The 23,344-nt window shown below is 35.0% G+C and overlaps 1 protein-coding gene across 1 annotated transcript in view; it reads right to left on the bottom strand.

Annotated features, from left to right (window-relative positions):
• The window catches only part of PCDH17 (protocadherin 17), an 89,320-nt gene that overhangs the window by 37,648 nt on the left and 28,328 nt on the right, over positions 1-23,344 (bottom strand). The window lies entirely within an intron of this gene.

Here is a 23,344-nt window from a genome sequence, read left to right as displayed (position 1 = left end):
AATTTTTTTATCTGTACTAAAAGTCTGAACTTTCTGTTGGAAAACTAAATACTTCACAGTAGCTATTTATGGTTTGCAAGAAAAAGACATTCTTTGTGATATTTCTTATAATTGTCTAATTTAACATGGGAGAGCATAGTCATTATTCTAAACAGAAGTAAAAACTAAACAGAAATCTGCACCATTTGCTCAGTCCAGAATGATGAAAGTACACATTCGCTTGGGTATTTATTAGTAAAATGGGACTTGTAATCTGATTAGGCCTGTAATACAAACATAAAGCAATAAATAATGAATAATAGTGGAACTTTTAAGATCTTATCTGGAAATAAGATTTATAATTAAGATGTGTCCTTTAAAATACAATGTAATATGAATGCATTCAGTTAAGAGTTTGACGTCTCATACTTTAGACAATGATAGTTTCCATCTTGCTGCAATTCTGGTTTGGTAATTTGAGAATCTAACCTACTGCTTAAACTTTAAGACCTACATTTTTTTGCATACTCAGAATGGGCATTCATTCAACCTGCTCCTGCAGGGGGGTTGGACTAGATGACCTCTAGGGGTCCCTTCCAACCCAAAACATTCTATGATTCTATGATTCATGCTGCATGCAAAACAAGTAGCTTGCATTAAATAGATAAAATAAGACAAAATTGCAGGACAGGTATTGTAAATTGTTTGAGACTATATTGCAACATCTTGCCTACACCTAGCAGGATGTGGGGTTTTTAGAAGACAAATGAAGACATTTGTTTTTTGTTTTCCCCCTGCAATATCTGTGAAAATGCACATTAAAAAATCTGTGTCAGGATGAGCCTAATTCCAGAAAACTGTATAAGCTGCAAGAGGCTATAGTCCACTTCTTCATTTGGTCAAAAATAAGATTTTTAACCAGAGGTATAGAAAAAACATGGCAGTTGCCATCTTTTTATTTTCTTTAAGCAGATTTGCAGTGTGGATTCCTGAACTTTCAGGCTAGCAAACGTCATTAGAAAAGACCTAGTTCTGACAGAAGCAAGCTTCTCCTTTCTTTAGGCTGTGCTTCCACAATATGTAAAGCTAAGCCAGACTAATATTGCTTGGCATCCATTCTGAATGTGTTTCTACCATTTTAACATTATGGTGAATAGGTTTAAGTGGCTAAAAGAACAGGGGAAAAATTGTTTTCTGTCAGTTCGTCTTCCTGAACTGGCTTGCTGCAAGACCATGCAAGCCCTCCTTTAAAATCCCCAGCTGGAGAAAGGGGAATGTACATTGGAGAAACTGTGATGGACCATGTGCTCATCAGGAGCTAACACTTATGGACAGTCACTCACATCTTTATCTCTCCCTTTAACGTTAAAAGTTTTCTTCTTGTAATTGTCCTTCCCAGGCAACAGCTGCTTCCACTGCTAAAGCAAGGTGGTCACAGAAGAGATTTCCAGGATGTAAATTCTTCACAGTGGGGACACAAGTCTCCCCATGCAACCTGGGACCACAAGTTACATGCTTTCCCCATGCATTACAAAGACAGTATAAGTATAGCTGCTATGAGCCACAAACTGATGGACCCTAGTCTTACATCAGCTTGTAAAGTAATGTCATCATAAAGGCGTCACAAAATCTAAAGGGTAAAACCCAGTTGATTCAAGGTCAGACAGCTGAAGAAGGATGTGATGATGGAAGAAAAAAGAGCATTCTGAATTACATATTGTATGCTTACCCAAGTAGTATAAAATCTCAAGATCTCATTAGATATGCAGAAAAAGGAACAGGAATTCCTCAGTTTTACCTCAATAAATATTAGGGAGAGGGGTGTTAAAATTGGATTTAATAGCATCCGTCAGTATGATAATCTCTTCCTGCTCATACTGTTATAGTTAGCATTATGTAGAAATCATCTGGGGACACAAGCATAATATGCACAGAACAAGAAAATTAGTTGTTTAAAAGGACAAGCTACCACAACCTATCATACCAATAATTCATATTTTCCACTGCTTTCAATGTACTTTCAATGCCCGTTCAAGAACCTTGCCATTATATTTAAGGCTTTGCTGAGCAGGATGCGTCTGAGAATAATTCTCTGTTCACTGCACAATGAGACAGCTGTGTTCCTCTAGGCCACTCGCACAAGTGTGAAGCTCTCAAGACTAGAAATAAAAATTTCTCAGTTGATGGCTGTCATTTGATGGAAAAGACACATCACAAGAAATAAAGAGGGGCTTCAGTCAGATTCTCCTACACTGAGGAAGTAATCAAAGTCAAGAATAATAATGAAAGTAAACAAAACCAGAAGCTAAACAGCAGTAAATAAAAACTGCCATGTCTGTAAGGTGAGGGTTGGAAAGCTGAGCCTGTCATTATCACCTCCATGGCTACACGAAACTTGCATGTTGTGGGTCTACCAGGATGCTCGTATTGCCTCCAGCTCCCCATCCGCATACCTAATTCCCATTCTTCTAAAGGAAACCAGGGTGCAATGAGATAAAAACGAATTTAGCAGAGGTATGGGGTCCTATCCTGGTTTTTGTCCCAGTAAGCAGCTGAGCCCAAGGAGGTCTCACAGTTTTGTCCTGTCGATATCTAAATGATTGAGGTTGTTAGTTCTCACAGGCTGTGATAAGAGACACCTGGAAACGCAATTAAGGGGTAGGTAAGATCTGAATCCTATGGACTTTAGCATATTGTGCTTAAGAAAATTAATGTGTTGTATCTTTCTTTGTCTTTTCACTAGAAATATGACTTTAACATTTTTTATATCCTCACATGTTTTACAAGGAAATGGGAGCAATTTTTTTCCCTTCATGTAACACTACTGATAATTTTTATTTTTTTTTTTATTATTTGCTCAAACTCACTCTCCTTGCACACTATTCCTACCAAATAGCTGGAAGAGATACTTTGGAATCAAAACCATTTCTGCTGGATAGAACAAATGGCAGGATATGCTCGAAGAGTTACACGGCTGGCAGTCGCCACTAAGAATAAAGCATATAATGCTAATTCTCAGCATGCATCAGGGTGGAATTCAGGCTCAGCTGAACAGAGTTGCAGGTATCCTGGTCTACCTTTGAGCTGTTCAATCTGACAGTGCAGTGTACCATAGCTTTACATTCAGACCTGTTTTGTTCTTTTCAGTAAGGAAATCCTGAATACAGGATTGATGGCATTGCTTGTTTGAATCAGCAAGCAAGCTATTAACGGGACATGACTGGGTCAAATAGTCTACAAGTTTCAAGTTTTATTGTAACCTCTTTTTAAAACAGAAGTGGAAAGAAGTTTGCTTTTCCTAAGGTTCCAGATGAAGGAATTTAAAATAAATATATACTGTAATTGAATGAGAATCAAGAAAAAAATTTAAAACCTCTCAGTAAACTGAGAGGCTCCTATCCTTGTCTAAGAAGATGTGAGCGACACTGTGGAGCTTAGAATGTTGATTCCTTCTGTACGGATGGATCTGGGATAGTAAATGTAAATGGGCAATAGCAGGAAACTGCCTATGCCATGTAACTGCTCTCACTATAATGTCCATGCAGCTGGAATCATACCAGGCACACCTTTGTCCTGGGCCAGCTATCATTCTGGCAGGCTGTTCCAGACATGATTCAGGAATCACGGTGGTGTGATCCTTCTGCTTAGCTAATGCTTTTCTGGATTTTATCTTGGACCTTCACAAAAATTCTGTGTGAAAAAGAGCCTCAGTAATTACAAAAGCAGGTGACTTTTCTGTGCTGCAGGGTAAAAGAGACTATGAGTATGTCTGTGACGAGTCCATGGAGCATGGTTTCAAGGTCAGACAACCCTTGCAGTCAGAGTCCCTATGGTTTATTTGCACAAAGTAAGGCTGTGAGGGGGTTACCTGACAGGATCTGAACAATGGTGAATAAAGATGGATAACCAATATGCTTCTTTTGTGTCTTCTGACTCTCCCTTTACCAGTCTCAGCCGTGAAGCTGCAGCAAACCCAGATGAAGCTACGGCAGCCTAGTTAAGAGGCACAGCAACCCAAACAGATCCCAATGCAGTCCATAAAGCAGGAGTGGACATCAGGTAGAGCAAGAAGCCAAAGGTATTGCTTTGATGAAAGACCTCTACAGCGTACCAGTGAACACCAGAGTATGTAAGATCACATGTACTTCTGTCTGAGGCTACACTGAAACACTCTGTAAAATTAATCCTTATCAATTAAACATGCAAATTTAAAGAAGATTTGTTCAATCACATTAAACCACTATGTGGATATTCTTATAACCTTATTGTTATGCTCTTATTCATTTCTTTGTTTTTATTCTTACTCCTATTCAGAACTAAAATGCTTCTGATTCACTTTACTTTCATTCACCATGGAGTTGATTTAAGCTCAGGCAAAGTAACTGTATTTTAAGCCCAAATAAAGACACAGAGATTTCAAGTGATTTAACTAATCCATCTGTAATGTTAAGTTGGACAAATTTTCACAGTTGCTCCAATGTAGAAAAAGACAAAAACATTGAGACTTGTTCTAGAATGAGAAAAATAGTACTATTAAAAGATGTTTGCTTTCCTGAGTGAAATTCTGCAACAATAAGTTGTGAAAGTTTTCTACAAGTACTTTTCCAAGTGTCAAAAAAATCAAAATGACAACAGAGTAAAGAGCGAGCCTAAAATAGGCATTTGGCAAATTGTGTAACAAAGAAACAATTAAAAAATGTAATTTAAATATTGTCTTTGATATGTGTTATTACTAATATACCCAGCAAAAATGGGCATTGCCACTACATGCACTTAAAAATGTTCTTCCTATCTGCCAAAATTCCCAGGAAGTGTGAGAATAAAAATCAGAAGGAGCTGAAAACAGGAAATTGGTGGCAGTCATTGTAGGCTACCAATATAATGTGGGGTTTTTTCCAGAAAAAAAGAAGCAAAACATTGCATTTTTACTTGAACATTAGTCACATGTCTAACTGTCAAGTCTCTCTTTCATAAAAATTCATTATGAAGGGGCAGACTTGAGTCAATTGAATCACAAGTGAAAGATAAAATTCAAGATGAAAATGAGGCAGCCATGGGTTTCTCTATAACTGATTTGGAATAAATGTGTGGGTTCGGTTTGTTTTTTTTTTTTCCCTGTCTTTCTGTTATGGACTAAGAAAGAATTCAAAATAACATCATATTTCTACAACATTTCCACATTTCTGCAGAGATGCTGTTTGTACTTTCTGACTTTAGACACTAAAGCTCATACACATTTTGGGTTGAAAATTGACTTAGCTAAGAGGAGAGTATATTTTAATTAGTAACCAAGGAAATGTTTGTAATGAATGGAACACATCCAAGAAGGGTAGACAACATGCAAGTCAGCACAGAAAAAAGGCTGGTGACATTTGAATTGGTTATAAAAGAGTGTTTCTAAATTAAAGACAAGTGACAGGCGTAGAAAAGCACATAATCTCAGATAACATGTCAGTTAGAGTGAAGTCACAAACAGTACACTCAAAAAGGAAAAAAAAAACAACAAAAGGCCAGAGTAAAAGTTAACCATATTTGGAGAGGGAATAGCAAAAAAATCTTCAGCAAATAAAATCCCAATTGAACAGGGCATATAAAAATTGGTAACCAGACCAAAACTAAATATTTACTTGATTCTATACATTTTTTAAGTCTAAAAATTAAGAACTGCAGCAGCTGCTTCTAAATGAGGAGTATGATATAACATACACCTCACAGAGGCAGTAAAAAGAAAATACACAGTGGAACCCAGTGTAATTATGATGCCAGGATACAAATTATATAGGAATGATGAAGTACACTGCACTTAAAACAACTAGTCAAAGAGTTCACAAGAGGATAAGCGTTGCTTACTTGATTTACTTTTTAGCATTCAACAGGCCAGGTTGAAAATATAATTATCTATGTGCTATACTGTAATGCTGGCCATAAAGCATTCAAATTCAATGTCTCTGTAGAAAAGAAAAAGGCAAAAAAGAAATTACTGCGGTAACATTTAACATAAAAAATGGGAACTACCCGAACATGACAAAGCTTTTTAAAAGGAAATTGAAAAGGACAACTAAAAGACTAAATGCTTGTAGATAGCATGACAGACTGCTTAAAGATACTATATTAGGAGTTCAGAGTAAGTGTATACCACTTATCCAAAACACTTTTAAAGGGCAGAAAAATAGCCAGCATAGTGAAACAGCAGAGTAAAGGAGGCCATTAGAAGTAAAAAGATACTCTTGAAAAAGTGTGAATTGTGTGCAAATTGGGAAGGGAAAAATGCATGAAGTCAAACAAATAAAACGTTGCAATACTGTAGGGAAGGATGGAAAAGGTTTTGAAGATAATTTGTTCATGACATAGCAATTAATGAGGAGAATTTTTACCAAAAAATCAGAAAAAAATGAAAGCCTGTGAGAGGATAAGTGGGGCTGACAGAAAATCAGCATATACTACAGCACTGAAAGAAGATAAGGTCACAAGTACACACCCCTCAAAAAAAAAAAAAAAAAGCTTCGAGAAGAAGGAGCTTCCCACAATGTAGTTATTTTGAATATAGAAATGAGTCATAAAAACTGCCTGCAACTGAAAGATTAATAGACTAAATTTTAGAGAAAATGGGTAAAATTACTCCTAACAAATCAGCAGACCATATGGAACCCAAATATGAAATTGGAGCATTGTAACACTACCACTTAAATTAGCTTTGGTACCAAACAAATGTGAGTAGTAAAATCTGAGAATGATTGTGAAGAGCTTCAGATAGATGTCATGCTACTGAATGACTACAATAAAATGGCACATGAGATTCAGTGTCAAGAAATGCAGGTAATGTGCACATGATGAAAAACAGTAACAACTCTCAGTATACAAACTACGGACTCTAAAATTTGTTCATATTTTTCTGGACAGTTAAATGAAGGTGTCAGTTCATAGCTCATCAAGAGATCAGTTAGAATAAGAAGAAATCTTGGAAAAGGAATAGAAAGTAGCACACAAAGCATTAAATCTACAGCTGCTAAGTCTAGACTTCTATATGCAGTTCTGCTTATGCCATGTTCAAAAGAATAGAACAGAACTGAAAAGATAAAAAAGGACAGCAATGAAGATCAAAGTTATGAAAAGGTTTTTGTAAGAGAAGAGATTAAATAGACTAAGATTTTTTAGCTTAGAGAAAACAAAGCAAAAGGAAAATATGAAACAATTTTTGAATCGTGATTGTCACTGAGAAGACTAATAAGAAACAATTTACTGTTTCTCTGAAAGCAAGAACTAGGCACTGCCAATGAAATTTCAGGTGGCAGGTTTCAATCAACAGCAGTACACGCACCTAAGTAAGTTGTGGAGACCATTGCACAAGACATTATGGCTGCAAAGTGTCCGTTACACAATTGGACATATTCATGGAACAAAAACCCACCCAGTTTGATGGAAAAATGTCTTTTTATTATTATCTTGCATGCTTTTCTTTAAAGCCTTAATTGCAAAGGGGTGTAATTGTCCTAAAATCTTTGTGCAATCACTGGAGAATGACAGGAACTTCCACAAGGTGACTCAGATGTTACACCTAGGTGGATGATTGAATTACCTTCAGCAGGTATAAGTGAAGGGTGTACATATAGTACAGCTGCCCTAGACCTCATGATGAGCTGTAGTTTGTTGCCTCACAATAACTTCCATGCCTCAACCCTTTCTAGACAGGGTTGTTTTCATATGTTTTTAAATTCCTACAGATTCATATCTTACATACTAAAGAAAATGTTTAAATCAGTGGAGTAGTAGCTGAATCAGTGCTTGCACTGCACCTTCCCAGCAATTTTTATTACTGTTGCTTTCATATCCATTATTCTGAATGTCAGAGAGCTATTTTTAAGTACTAGCTTAGTTCAGTTTAATAAAACATATTAAAATATCTGCACCAGAAAAATTAAAAAAAAATTCTTATGAAGAATTTAGTTTCATAAAATCAAATGAATGTGTAGCTAACTGCATGACTGCTCCAGACAAGATACATTTTACAGGAGTAACATTTTACAGCCTACGCTAAACAGTGATATAGAAAAAGACAGATTGGACCAGGATTATGAAAAGTCACAGAAAGTATACAGTCAAAAATTTCAAATATCCAATAGAAAATGTGGCTACCCATTCAATAGTTTTTTAATATTATTACTGAATTGTTGTTTTAAGATGAACTTCTTTCCTTTTCAAAATCTGATCTGTTCTATTGTTCTCAGAAATAGAATAATCATAGTATTTATTTTTTACATTTATTAGAGTGAAGTTTTCTGATTATTTGCTATGAAAGGAAAGAAAAAACTTAGTTAATTTTCAAACAGTTGAGGAATTTAAAGCCCAAATCAGCAACAATGTTAAGGTCATTATTGACTCTATTGATGTATGATGGTACAAGACAACATAGAGAGACATGAAAAGCTATGTAAAGCTGTAAAATAAAAAAAGTTTTGTACTACTGCCAGTAACAGGTATTTTTGCCTTCCATTCTGTAAACTAGACAAATTTGGAATAGTTTGTGAATTGTAAATTTAACTATGAATAGCAAAGCATACATCAGTATAATAGGATCTTAATCTGGATTACATTTCCTATTATTTCTGAAATAGAAATTTATAGTCATAAAAAACTGCCTACTCAAGGGTTTCACAAAAATTTTGAGGTTTTCAATTATAAAATGGGTGGTGTTGGTTTGTTTGTTTGTTCTTATAAAAGTATTCTCCATTTTCTCTTCCTCTGAAAAGTATTCTTTTTTTCTAAAAAATAAAGGAAAGGTTGTGTTGTGGATAAGAAAAAAAAGGAAACTAAACCATCAGAAGAAAGTAGTTCAAATTTCCCAAACTGACTACCTGGGGGGGGGGGGGGGGGGGGAGGGGCGGAATCCAGATTAGATGTTTACTCCACTACTTATCACTTAACAAATTTGAAAAAGCAAACAGAAAAGCAAAAGGCAGTCAATGGTATTTGACTGATGTACAACACAGAAGATTTACTCTCTGAGATAGATAGTTCTGAGGGGCACTTACAGAGTTAAATAGTTGTTATTAGGGTTACTCTGAACATGAGAAGGTATGTAACACTTTCTTGACAATCCCATTCCATTTGCCAAAAATGTAGTTCAATCTTTATCTGTGTGAGCCTTGTAAGAAAGCAGACTATGTTCACTATTAATAACACTGATGCTGAATAGCAACTTGTGAGATCAGATCTATATTGTGGAGTATTGCTGGCAAAAATATGTCATCTAGAAGTGTGAATAAAGAAAAAAAAGGACAACTCCACACAATTATTTGGCAGAAAACTCACATTCATGTAGCTATATGAACATATATTTGCTTTAGTTTATCTCTTTCAGGGACGCGGTGCAGAAAAGTTAGGAGACCTCTTTGTGCCAGCACGTGCAACACCTCCAGCAGCTGGCTCTGGTGACGGAGTTGAGATGTGTCAGGTGTACTCCTGCAAATAAACCTCACCTTACCACTAGTCATGTCACATACTACAGCGGGTGTGATACAACAAAATAGTCCCCAAGTATCTTAAATAAATATTTACTTGAATTTAAGGGGATTGTTACTGTATGTTTAAGAAATGTCACTTGATTCTTAAATGTATTTGCCAGGGATTAACAGCTATTCCAGAATCCATTGCTATTTAATGAACATATAAGAACTGTCTTAGATGTAATAAGAAGCTAGGTTTAATAAAATCATTAATTACTTCAACTCACCAATTGATAAAAATTTACTGAAGATTAACACTATATAAGGTACAGATATCTTATATAGAGGTTAATCCTTAAATTAATATGTTTTTATTCATCCCTTGGTATTTAATTAACTTAAATTATAATAGTTGCAGTGGTCAGATAAATATGTTAATTTATTTTGGTTTTAAGTAGAGGTCCATGTAATCTAAGACCAATCCTTTCCTGTTCTGTGAGTCATTTCAGTAAAGCATTTCAGCATATAGGGCTTTTTAGAAGCCAAAGTACAGGCTGATCTCAGATTCTAATTTTAAACCTCCAACACACTATTCTTTATTGCTGCTGGCACCAGCAGTTTGGCCATAGGAATTCAAAAGAAAAACCAAATAGATGAATATTTAAGCAAAGCATCAAAAACTATGAACCTGACAAAGGCACTCAATTTTGTGAGTGAAAAAAGTTCCCAGCTGCAAATACATGGAAGAGGGAACAATGGCTGTGCAAACAGAAATTGTATTTCTCACATGGAAGAGAGTTTAACCACCTTCACATCATGACTCTGATGAAATTGGAAAAGATCTGCTGAATAAATTAATAATGATGACTGCAGAATAAAATTGGGGTGGAACCATTAACACTTATAACATGAATAAGAGACATGGAAGACAAAAAGTTGGTATAAATAACGTCCAATGCGTGAAAAGCTGGTTTCTGCAAATACACTGAACTGCAATTCATCTTTCATAACTTTAGATATCCACAATTCTTGAACTACATCTACATTTACTGACAGTAGAGGGGAATAAGCATTGAGGGTGTGATTCACCTAAAATAGGTCAAATGAAACATACTCCAGAAGTACTTATTGCTCTCTTCATTAATTCTAAGATGCTTGTCAACTAATTAACTATAAAGAATCAGAGTAAGTAGCGCAGAGGTAGGTAAGATGGTAGGTGAAATGATAGAGATGAGGTTCCTGAGAACTTGTGACTGTTCTTTCCTTCAACAGGGTTGAAAATGTAGGGGTTTGGGATAGTAAGCTTTCTTTATCTTTTCTTAATTAACAAAACCTTGAGGTCCAGGTTTTCCAATTTCGTTGTACTTATAGAAGACTAAATATCTAGGAGAAAATATGAGTCTTAGGTTTGAATCTATTTTGGAAAGGTAAAATTCACTCTAAATGAAGATGCCATAAACTTGTATTTCTTGGATTTCATTAAGATCGTGAAGTGTATTTTTAGCTGTCTTAAACTTAACAAGGTTTTTACTTTTGTTATATTTTCCAGAGTACTCTGTTCCCAAATCTTGCCAGTAAACTGAACAAAGGCACTAAATCCCTAAATAAAAATATCATCTACATTTTGAGAAAGTATTTTACTTTTGTTCAGCTACAAAAACTTAAGCAAAAGAATGATGTTACCTGACATCATTGGATTAAAAATAAAAAAATTATGTTTTGTTGATTTATAAGAATAGATAAATATTGTACTGTGTTGGTTGAAAATGGGCAAGGTGGTACAACTCTGCTGACTGATGAACCTCCACTGCAAAACCACAGGTACCTGTCTGATATGGAATGCATTCCAGTTTGGTATGATTTAATTGCAGCTACTCTCTAAGAAAAATACAAATTTTGATCAATTTTGACAGAGAATTAAATTCAACAAAAGCATTCTACCTCTAACAGTGAGGAAGTTTCTTGTTTCTTGAGAAATCTGAGTATGTTTTGATTATGTGCTTTTTTTTCTCATCTTTGTTACATGTTATCTTCCCACATCTTAAACTTCTAAGCTTGTTTTATCTCTTTCTTCTTCTGTAACACTTTCTCTCTCTGTCTTTCCATACTTCTGTATATCAGAAAAATAATCGAGTTTACAATAAGGAAGGCAGCTGTATAGTAATTATCTTTCAAATATGCCTGTAAAAAGTTTAAAAAGAAGAGTCATCTTCTTAATAAATGATGAGCCAGCTACTGTTGTCATGTATACCTGTGAAAAGCTGCAGAAATGTAATAAATTTAAAATTATCTGTAATTCTACTGACATCTGAATCTGTCTTTAAAGAATTTAAAGAAATCTTTAGTTTTTAGACAGCAAAGAAATTTTTAGACTTTCAATAGTAGCTTATTTTGTCTTGCTTAAAATTGTTACACCTCTCCCAAGATCACTGTAAAATAATAGAGAATTAGTGATCAGGTAATATTTCTTAAAATCAAGAGGAAGCTGGGTTCCCAGTTTTCACTGATCATCTAACCTGACTTTGAGACACTCTTTTCTTGTGTCAAAATTCTAACATAAGTATTTCTGCTGTTCCCCATACACTAAGAAAAAATGTGACTGTACACAAAATAAAACACATAAAATCAGAAATAAAGGTACAAAATTAAACATTAATAATAAAGAATGAATAAACAGTCATCTGCATGTAACAAAAATATGGATATTATCAATGGTTCTGTATAAAGAAAAGGTATCCATAGCCAAATTTCACAACTTTTGTAACTATATAACAATAACAATGTTTAAACATCTTATGGGATTTTATTTTCACAATAAATATCAGGGAGCCAAAAATTATGAGATAAGATTTATTTCAGAAATACAGACTATTTGAATTCTATTCTTATCTGAAAAAAACACCCAATGATAACTGAGATAATTTTTTCTACATGCATCAAAGTTTTTGATACTTCTGTCCAAAATTTACATTTTTATTTATTTATTTTTATGGTTTGAAATTTGTAATAAGAGTTAAACATAAGTGTCCTGAGTTAATATAATAGTGCTTGCTTTGGGGACAGTTGCAAGCTGTGATATATTTTACTATACATTACGATGTCAACTTTCCAGTGTAATTCCATCCAAATACACATCTTGAGAATGTCCTTATTTGTTTATTATAAGCCTGAATGCCAAAGAAAAAATATTTTATGCTGTTATATAGTATTTCCAGTAATTTAAGGAGATGCAGTATCAACTTTACATGATCTTTTTAATTTTAATTTTTGTGATCCAATTCAGTAGTGAGTGTGCTCTGGCTACTCTATGGAACACCTGAGAAGCAAAAAGCAGCCGCAGCATATTGGCAAGTTAAGCTGGGTTTAAAGCTTTCCTCACAGCAGTGGCTGTAGTGTTCAGCACAGTTTTGTTTCTCCATCCCTCTCTACTCTATGCCCTTCCCTCAGAAAAGCCTGCCTTTCCTCTGCACCCAGGTGTTCCTCCCTGGGCAGCAGCCAGGTATTGTTGGGTCATAATACTCTGAATTGAGAAAAGAGAGAAAAGGGCTACCTGAAATAACTCAGGCTCACATTCAACTTTCTGTGTTTTATAAGTAGACACAAATCTTACAAATATTTTAGTCAAACTGTTTTAATTTGTCTTTTTTGAAATTATTTGCCTATGGGCAAATACCAAGAATATAAAAGAAATAAGGCTGAGAATCTGACAGAAATTGATTTCATAGACTTACATTTTTTTCATGCAGAAACATATTGGTTGTTTTAGAGTAGCCACCCAAAAATTACACTGTTTTGGGGCCACAAAATATGATTTCCCATGTTACATGTGCAAAATTTCTACTATAAGTAAAACATTCCTATAAAAGAGGTGTGAAGCTGGTAGTTTCTGAAATTATTTTAAAGGTACATTATGAATCTTATGTAACTCAGGGGAAAAAAATTAAAAAATCTTCAAATGAAACTGTAAAGTAGATGCTAAAAGTAATCACACAGATGAAGTGTAGCACTATTCATATTCAGCAGTGCATACAAATCCAATATACATTTTCCTAGGCCACACCGATTACAGGTGTGCTGCAAAAGTATTTTCACAGTATCTGAACAGACAAAATTCCACTTGTGTTCATGTTGTTCTTAGTCTGTATGGTTGACTCGGAGCTTGGAAGGTGGTTTGGGCTGTGCAACTGACTAGAGATCATGTTCAATGTGCAATCTAATTTGCACTTTTCATGTAAGAACTGCATTAATTTCTTCAAGTAAAAATTGAGTCAGATTATAGTAAAATTCTGGATGAAGATGAGGAACAGTTTAGTTAAAATTCCAAGGTGCTCATCTCTGTAATATTTAAACAGAATCTGCAATTATATTTATATATAAAATAAGTTATATATATTTATATATATATTTGTATGTTATACATACAGTTCTATGCATCATTAACTACATATTAAAAACTTCATTTTTGTAAATACTGTTTTTCAACTGTATATTTTAGATTGACGGCTTTTGCCTCAGTATTATTATACTTTCCCAAAACAAGTTTATGATGAAAATACAGTGGTTTATGTAAACAAATTTGTGAACTGCTCATATTTCCATACATTTTTTTTTTAAATTTTCATTTTTCTATACTTTTAAGATACAGATATATATAGATTATAAAATCACATTTTCAGAGGCATCAGTTATTTCTGTATTTATGCATATGCATGTGTACATATATAACCACGTACACACTACATATACATTATTAATAATATTAAAAGAAATAATAAAAGATGAAGGCTTTTTGACATGTAGTCACATGAACATCCCCAGTGATTTATATGAGACTTTTATGTATAAAAAGCTGGAAGAATATGGTCCTAAATTTAAAAAATACATTTACTTGTCTTAAATAAAGGAGGAGGGAGGGGGGGAAGGGGGCTTGTCCCACAGTATGACTTGGTTATACTGGGCATATGCTCCTCTCCATTTCATGCTGCAGAGGGGAGCAGATGGAATTAAATATAGCTTGGCATGCAGCACAGGGGCAGCCACGGAGCAGTATTTTTTAGTACCATGCAGGCACTACCAGCTCCATATACATTAGAGATGAAACACAAAAAAGGGCATGTCACCTTCAGGAAAGAGTAGTAGTCAGGGAACATCTGTTATACATGCAGTGTTCCCTGTAGAAAGAACTGAAACATGATGAAATATGCATCAAAAGTTCCCTATGCACTGAGGTACATTAAGTCCCTTTCAAACCATATGAAGCCCACTTGGGGAAGGGAGGTTATTTGAGTGTGGCAGCTGGAACAGGAGCAAGCAGCAGCAGGGAATGGAAACCAGCTGTTCTGCCATTCTGGAAATCAGGATGGGCAGTAGGTGCACAGAGGCTGATACATGGCATGTGTAGATCAGTGATGTACAGAGAGTAGACCAAGTTTCACTGAGCAGTAATTAGTTAATCATGCTGCAGCTCTATCACTGAGCGAAGTCCATGTTAAATGCTAAGTAGTATTATATTATATCAGGGATTCTTGTTGTGAAGCTCTATATAATCCACATTCCCTGCAATTCTCTAGCACTGTGAGCTCTTCCCATAAAAGATGTTCGCAGACGAAAGGCTGCAGAACAGGTCAGTGCAAATGTTCCCTTTCAGTATGTTTAACACAGGACTAGACAGTATATTGCATCCTCACATTTCATTATGGCATCATGAAAAGCAGGGCTAGAGTGGATCCTCTGGCCCCAAGTAGGTTAAAATAAATCTAGGTTATCGCTGACAAATGTGTATTTAACCTGTTTAAAAAAAAAAAAAAAAAGCCAAACCAAGAAGGGAGCTTCTTTAACTTACATGGGTAGCCTGGTTAAGTCCCTAGCTATCCTTATAGCAAAGTTCTCCTTCATATGTAACCTAAATAGCTCTCCCAGCAAATTAAACAAAAAGAAGAGGAAAGAAAAAGCAATCACCATCCTATTTATAACAACTTTTTATATAAAGAAAGACTTTTATTATGTTTCCTCCCAGTCTTTGTTCACTTAAACAAACACAAATTCTAAACAAACAATCCTTTCAAACTTCACCCACGGGCCATGTTTCATAAGCCTGTATTTTCTGCTGTTATTCTACCTCATTGTTGATTTTGAATTTGTTCAGATCTTCCTTAAAAATATCCCTACAAACTGAGTATGGTGGCTGTGTCACTAATTAGAGTGTGCTGCAACTCTGGCCCAAATTAAATTATACCACTTTTCTCCCTCTGGAAATCAGGGCATAGGAGAAAAGTAGTATGCACACAGAAAAAGAGACATGAAAAGGACAGACTGGATTACTGTATACAGAAATAAGGAGATACTGTTTGTTCCAGGAGAACAAAATACAATTAGTATTATTCCAACCGAAGAACTACTGAATGGAATAATTAATTCCTGTCTCTCATTTAAGACACTTCTGTTATGTCTTCCCCAGCTGGACATAAAACTATTGATAACTACAATCCAAGTTCAGGTTTCCAGCTAATACGCATTAGCGTTACAGTAACTTCATCTGCAGATTATTCTTTCTTTTTGGTAATGAAAATGTGGCTGGAATATGCAATGGGGCTGGGTCAAAACTTGACTGCTATCACTGTTTATCATAGCTGTATTTTCCGCTGACTCAATAAGAGGAGATACAATCATACAATGATGATTTAAAATGGGAGAGAAGTTGTTATATTTATTTTAATTGTCTTCTTTATATAACTGAATAAACACACACACACTCGTATATATATGGGGTTTTAAACTATAATTCTGTGCAAGCTTATTTGAAAGAAAACTGTAAGTACACCATACAAGGATGTTTTCAGACACAGACTAAGAGGCAGGAACAGACTCTCTAGTCCTGTCATAATAGTTTCCATGATATTAAGTATCCATCCAATATATGAATATGTGCCCTAAAATTTTCATTAACAAAAGTAAGCACAGGCAGAGAACATCCATTTACCACCCAGGGAAATGCATAAAGCCTGAAACAATGAAAACTATCTATTTTCTGATTTCCTTGTTTCAAAAGTTGTTGATCTTTCTATGCCCCCACTTTTCTTTCAATTTATAAAAGGAATGTGAAGAGAAGAAATGTTAGCTGAAGATAATGATTTTGACATAGAAGGGCCTCATCTTACTGAGAACTGCAAATCCTTCTCTTGCTTTTCTAGTGGGAATAAAGCAAAAAGATAACTTACGGATTCTAAGCCTTCCAAGAACAAACTGCAGTACAATGACTGTGCTCAGCCCCGGGAAAGGCGGTGTCAAAACAGAAAGTACAGAAAGGAAGTAATGAGATTTATACTAGTGACAGGGGAGGGATATTCTGCTTTAAGTAAAGCACAAAGAAATGAGCACCAACAGCTACAGCACCCAAATATTAGAATTTGCACTCACATCTCAGACATGAGACGTGGTAACAGACTTGTGATCTTGAAGTGCATGCTATGCATCAATTTTCAAATAAGCTTATAAAAAAACCTTCTTCTAAAGTTTATTAATACTTCTATTGGTCTAGTATCGACCTTTTTTGATTCAGTGGTGAAGCTTCCAATGGAAACAAAATACAAGGCAAAAATATAGATAATTTTCAACTACTGAATTAGTTTTTAATTATAAAAAAGTAGAAATAATGGGGGTGAGAAATTAAATTACCTGAAAAATGTAGCATAACACACCAAATGGTACGTAGGTGAAGCTGTGCTGGATAGCTATAATCCCTTCTTTGAGTCACAGTGACATGCTTTGTGTGTGTACAGATGCAGAAAGTTCTTTCTGCATGTTTTCAAAGTCAGTTATAGAAAATTCACCCCTAATTTGTGGCTAAATTCATTAACTAAATGTGGGATATGCTATTCACAAAACTTCACTGCTACCAGATACGTGATGATAAGAATTTGCCAGATGCTGAAACATGCACCTGATTAAAAACCTGGTTTGGCAGAACTCAACTCCAGTTGAAAAGCAGGATAATAAGCAATAATGGGCTTCAAGATTAGGCTGGTACTCTGATGCAAAATGTATTCACTGTCACTTCAGCTGCTGGAATATTTGCCCTGCTTTTCTGTTTTGTATCAATGAAGGCAGGTAAGTAAGCAGTCAAGGCATTAAGCTAATCCATCCCTTCTCCATTAGAATACCACTTCACTTCCTTTTCTGACTTCTTTTAGGACAACTGCCTGCTTCCTCAAACTCCTTCCTCACCTGGATAGCCTTGCTTAAAATCCAAATTTGCTCATATACTTACAAGGAGAGCACACTACAGAGGGAAGCTATGCCTAGAAACACTCCCATCTCTAATGAGGAAGCACCAAACAAACTGGATTCTGCTTCAAAGCACACCTAGTTATCATTCAACCTGATGTCACACGGTGTCACTCACAAATCTAGACTCAGTATTGAAATAACTAGAATGTAAAAGGTGAGCCTAAATTGACTGGTAGACTAGCAGGAGGTCTAAAAATCAAATTTAAAACCAGAAAGATATTCAACATATCTGCAACAAGGAAAGAAAAAAATCTTTAATACTGTCCGTAAATAAAAGCTGGTAGATACAAGAGTTTTGTCTTTATTTTGCCCAAAACCATCATGTAATTTGCTCAATACATAATACAGTAACAGATATGTCACAGATGACTGGGTATTAACATGAGAAAGGTTATGACAATCATTTGTATAGCAAAGGCGACTGACCTGTATTCCTCTCTCGAGTTTATTAACTTCGGTTCAAAGGGAGAATATTATTCTGATCTCTCAAAAAAGGGCGTTACAGAACATTTGCATAGCCTAGCTCAGTCTAGGCAAGGAATTCTTGCAAAAGTGTTACCTAAATCATCTTAAAATGAGTGTTTGAGATCAAGGCAGTTAGAAAATCTGAAACTTTTATGAGTACTCCTCTGACTAAAAGTGAAATATATTAATATAAAAGTTTAGTACCAGTAGAAGTTTCAATATTCCCATTCACCAAGGACTTCATAATAAGGATGAGACCAATAATAATATTTCTAATTCTCTTAAATTCATAAGTACGGTTTCGTTGAACAATGTACTCACAGCAGAAGAGTAGGATGAAAGTGCTGGTAGTGGCTTAAATGTCATAATGAATTTGTTAAACGCACTGGAGTGAGCATTGAATGAATATAAATATGGCCTTATTCTTCACAAAAATCTGTAATTCTACATACATTTGCAGTCTTAGATTAAAAATCCCACTGAGGCCAAAGTCAAATATCTCCAGGGTGCTGATAAAAATCTGGTCAATCAGAAGCAGATAAGTTCACAGAATAGATAAATTATATTTTGTCCTATGCTAGTCTTTATCTAGGAGCACACATGTGCTCACATAAAGCACAAGAAGTCAAAAAAAAAAGGAGAGAAAAATATCTGGAGGAACAAATGAAAGGGGAAAAAGAAATCTGATTTTGTGTGTGTTTCATCTAACCATTTCTATAATTTACAGTTCTAGAAACAGATACTACTGCTAAGTCATACTAAGAAAAGGAAAGAGAGTCTCAATAAAATTAAGTTCCTCTTGTAGCTTGCCTGGATAACAATTAATCAGATGAAAGTGAAGAATCGGTATTGTGTGCAAGTCCTCACGTATGACAGCAAGTTAGGATCTTACCTGACCATGTTAGGGGTAAGTGAGTTGGAAGGGACGATAGTCCTGGACATAAAGACTCTTAGGTGGCGTCAGAACAAGTAGTGCAGTCTGATAGCTATTCACATTCTGGGCACAGAGAGAATGTGATAGGAGGTGTTCTGTCCAAGGGAAAAAACCTACAGGAGGAAGCAATGTTGAACAAAATATTTCACAGGTTGTGTCAGCTCGGGGTGGGGAGGGGGGCATCTCCCAGCCTCCATCAATTTCCCAGCAGAGGCCATCACCAGCTCTGAGAACTTTGAAAATAAATATTTCTCCACAATCTTCTTTTTCTATTAACTCATTAAGCTGATGTACTCATAAAAGAACCCATCATCCCCAATGACATGGAAAGCATTGGTGATGATGTCAGACAGCAGAAATTTGCGTGATGAACTTTCTGTACTTATCAGTCTAGACTGATTCTCACTCAGTTAAACAGAACGGATTTTAATTATCCTACAGACTCAAGCAAGACTATGGCAAGAGAATCTTGGTAAAATATTCTGATAATTTGTGCTCTGCTGTAGATGGATAATGCAGGATATTTGATTTCAGGGATCATTCCTGTTTAGAAACTGAGAATATAATTTAGAATAATTTAGAAATTGAGAATATAAATTCCCAAGTTACTACAGACTCGTCCTGTGAATGTGTTCAGTGGACAAACTCAAGAGTTAACAGTATTCATAGAGATTCTGTAACACTGATACAATTTTTATTCCAAAGACTGTTGCATGCAGAACTGCATCAGTGATGCATATGTGCTTTTGTTGTGATGATGAAGAAAGAAGTATACTGTTTTTAAGCTGTATTTAATATCTTTTTTTCCTGAAGATACATTCCAATCCTTTTATGTTATTAATCTATATCTTAGATTAAAATAGTGCTGTTCTACAGAGAAGCCTGGTGAGCAATACAGATCCTAGAGGAGTCTCTGATACCAACACTGAAGAATTTTCTTCTACCCTTCCTCCAAGGAGGTGCCTCCATTTTTTGTCTGTTCTCAGGATACCTGCTACTGTTAACAAGGCAACAGCACGTGCAGAAATGCCCCCTCTATGGGATGCAGGTGTGAACGGCAAGCAAACATCTTGAAAGAAAGATGAAACCCACATTTATAAAGCAATAAATGAACAACAAAGCTACAAAATTTGGAGGTACTTAATCCCTTGGATATTTTGGACAATGACATGACAATGTAGATTTATGATAAAGCAAGAAAACACAGACAGCAAAAACCAGAATAAAAAGGAAGGAAAAATTCCTGGGAAAACCTAACACGGTGATTTGTGAGTAACTACAAAAAAGTCCATAACTCTATATTGTTTTACTAATTATAAGGTAAACACATTCAGGATTCGCTAAGTTTAAAATGCACATCTTGCTGTTTTACTTCTTCCTTGTAGATATCATTTATGATTTACAATATCATTTTCAGCTTTGGATGTCTTGTCAATAAATACAGATTATTGCTGTTAGACTTAAATCATAAAAAACAAAAATATTATTTTGTTATTTAAATATAAAATGTGAATAATATATGCTACTTCTGGTGGAACACAAAGGTAACTTGACAGATGTATTCAAAACTATTAATTCTGGTAAGACTTCTAAGTAGGGTGATCTCAAACTGTCCAAACCAGTGATGGGGTTTAAAGTCTCAGCAAGAGAAGTGAAAAAAGAGAGGTAAACAAAAAAAAAATCTATCTAAAACCATTCTGTTGAAAGAGTAGCAGGCATATGGAACAAGCTGCTTAGTAAGACAGCAGATAACATAAGTAAGCTTAAGAGGCAGATATTTTTATGCAGAAAGTGGCTTGGAATTCACAGAAAGAGGATATATGCCTGAGATAACTAAAAAGGGACATGCTTATTTTAACACAAGATTTACTGTCCTGATTACTCTTATTGAGTTGGGGTTTTTTTCCCCTTTCTTTCCATTAAGGCCAAATGATGAGCTTTTATAAGCATTTCATGATGATATCTAACATGCGTTATCTTTCCCACTTGTGTGAATGTTTACAGTCACCACCGGACAAAACTCGCTATCTAGAGATCTTTTCCTTGAAATTAAATGTATTAATAGTAAATTTACTGAGGCTTTACCATCCACTGTTTTCACTATTTTAATGCAAGTTGTAAGCTTGATTGTCTCCCACCCCATGCTGAAATTGGAAGATGCTTTGTCTACAAAAATTTTTTTCATGAAATTTCCTACTTCTCTATTACCAATAGAAACACAATTGCTGAGTAGTGCTACTGACACATTTCCTGTCTCTATATGACCATTTCATTTTCAAGCTGTCTAGGCTAGAGTTGCTCAAAACTGTAGTCAAACTACCGATACTGCTAGCATTCTTATTACTGCCATGTGTAGAATTGGACCCGCGACAATCGTGTTTGAAATTACATACAGAGGATGTCAGACTCAAACTTAATTCATTTTTAAATTAGGAATCTCAAGTCAAGAGCCTGAATTCATAGTTAATCCTGATCATTTTACAAAAGTGCCAAAAGATCTAATAATTAGTACTGTTTTAAAAGCAGAAGTTAAACTATTTTAAAGGTCTTTAAACAACAGTAATCAAACTTGAAACTTGGCTACAAAATAGTGAATTCCCATCCCTGTGCACAACCCAGAATGATGACAGAACCACAGCTTCTGATACTGCTTCAGGTGCTGCTGTAGACAATTGTTTCTAGCAAGCTGTCCATCTCCTTTTCCTGGAAAACTATTTTTCTCTAAAGAAAATGCAATCCTTTTTCTATCCTAATCACATATATCATATTTCTCACCCTATTTCAACTTGGCTTATGACTAGAGAAAGCAATTTTGTTTATCTTCTTTCAAGAGAGAAAAGTTACTTTGGGCTAAGAGCCCTAATCATACTAAGCTCAATAACAAGCGATCATTGATTTCATTGGGAACACCACATTGCACCACATTTGTCACTGCAGTGATCTGTAACCCCATAAGGTGCTCGCTGCAGGTTCAGTTTTCACAATACGTCAATGATTTTATTACAGAACACTTGAGATGGAAGAGTTTGTAAAAGTAAACAAATGGATATTATCACCATTTGTAATTATTTGGGGGAAAAAAGAAAAGAAAAAGAAAAAAAATGCATTTATCTCTCTATCCTCATTTTTTTTTTTCTCAGTCAAGAAAATTTACATAAACACCTGCTGCTGCAGTTCAGTGGCTGGCAGTACTTAACATTCACAGTTCAATATGTTTAATAAGAATGTAAGGAATTCATATGAGCCACTGGATTAAGTTGTTTATTGATGAATAGGGCCCCTCATTTAGATATAAAGACAAGTGCAAACCTCAGTATAACTCTTTGCATTGCAGTGAAAATAAACAACAGTAATGGTTGGCTTAATCTTCTTACTAGAGGTTTTTTTTTTATTTTGACCAGTATGGGACTTGATGCTGCTGGCCGAACTGCAGTATTAGGAACTCTGACCGTACAGCCTTTTTCTGAAAATCTACACCTTTTTAATTTGAGCAGTAAATAGGTTTCCTAATGAAACTTTTAATTTTTTCGAACTCTTTCATGGCTATACTTGATAAATAGAAATCCAGAGATTTTGTCTCTTTTTTACACAAAACTGAGAAAATCAGATGCACACTCAAACAACTTCTTAAAAAAAAAAAAAAAGTCCAGTACCGCATCTTTATACAGATCAATGTCCAATTATAAGCAGAGAGTTGCTGTGGCAAAAGGTCAGGAAAAAATAATCTTTCTGGCATTTATAACTTGGAAAATAAGGTCATCTATGAGGTCAAGCTTCAGATATACACAGAATAAATTATACTGCAGCATTCTAAATATTCTACACAGCAAAAATTATATTGCAGTCTCAACATAATCATAAAAATGAAGTTGAACATGTATTTCCTGATGACTGTACAGTTCAGACTAGGCTAGGAGACAAAAAACCTAGGTCCGATTAATCAACAATTAATAAAAAGTTTATAATCTATTTCTGCTTAATTATAAAAATAGCTTCTTATTAGGGTTAACTTATTTAATAATCTTTTAAATGTATTTAATACCAAATAATCTTCTCCATAACAAATTAAAATAATAGCAAACATACAAAACATTTAAAAATAATTCAGTGGTGCACTTCCTTATTGCCTACAGCCTAGAAGCAAAGCACAAACACACACACTGCTGGAGTACTCTGTCTGTCTGATGCTTTTTAAAAAAAATAAGTGTCTCTTTTGAAATAAAAGACCTCATAATTA

Source organism: Egretta garzetta, unplaced genomic scaffold (assembly GCF_000687185.1).
Source record: "Egretta garzetta isolate BGI_Z169 unplaced genomic scaffold, ASM68718v1 scaffold104, whole genome shotgun sequence".
Classification (NCBI taxonomy): Eukaryota; Metazoa; Chordata; class Aves; order Pelecaniformes; family Ardeidae; genus Egretta; species Egretta garzetta.
This window is presented reverse-complemented; position numbering and strand designations above follow the sequence as displayed.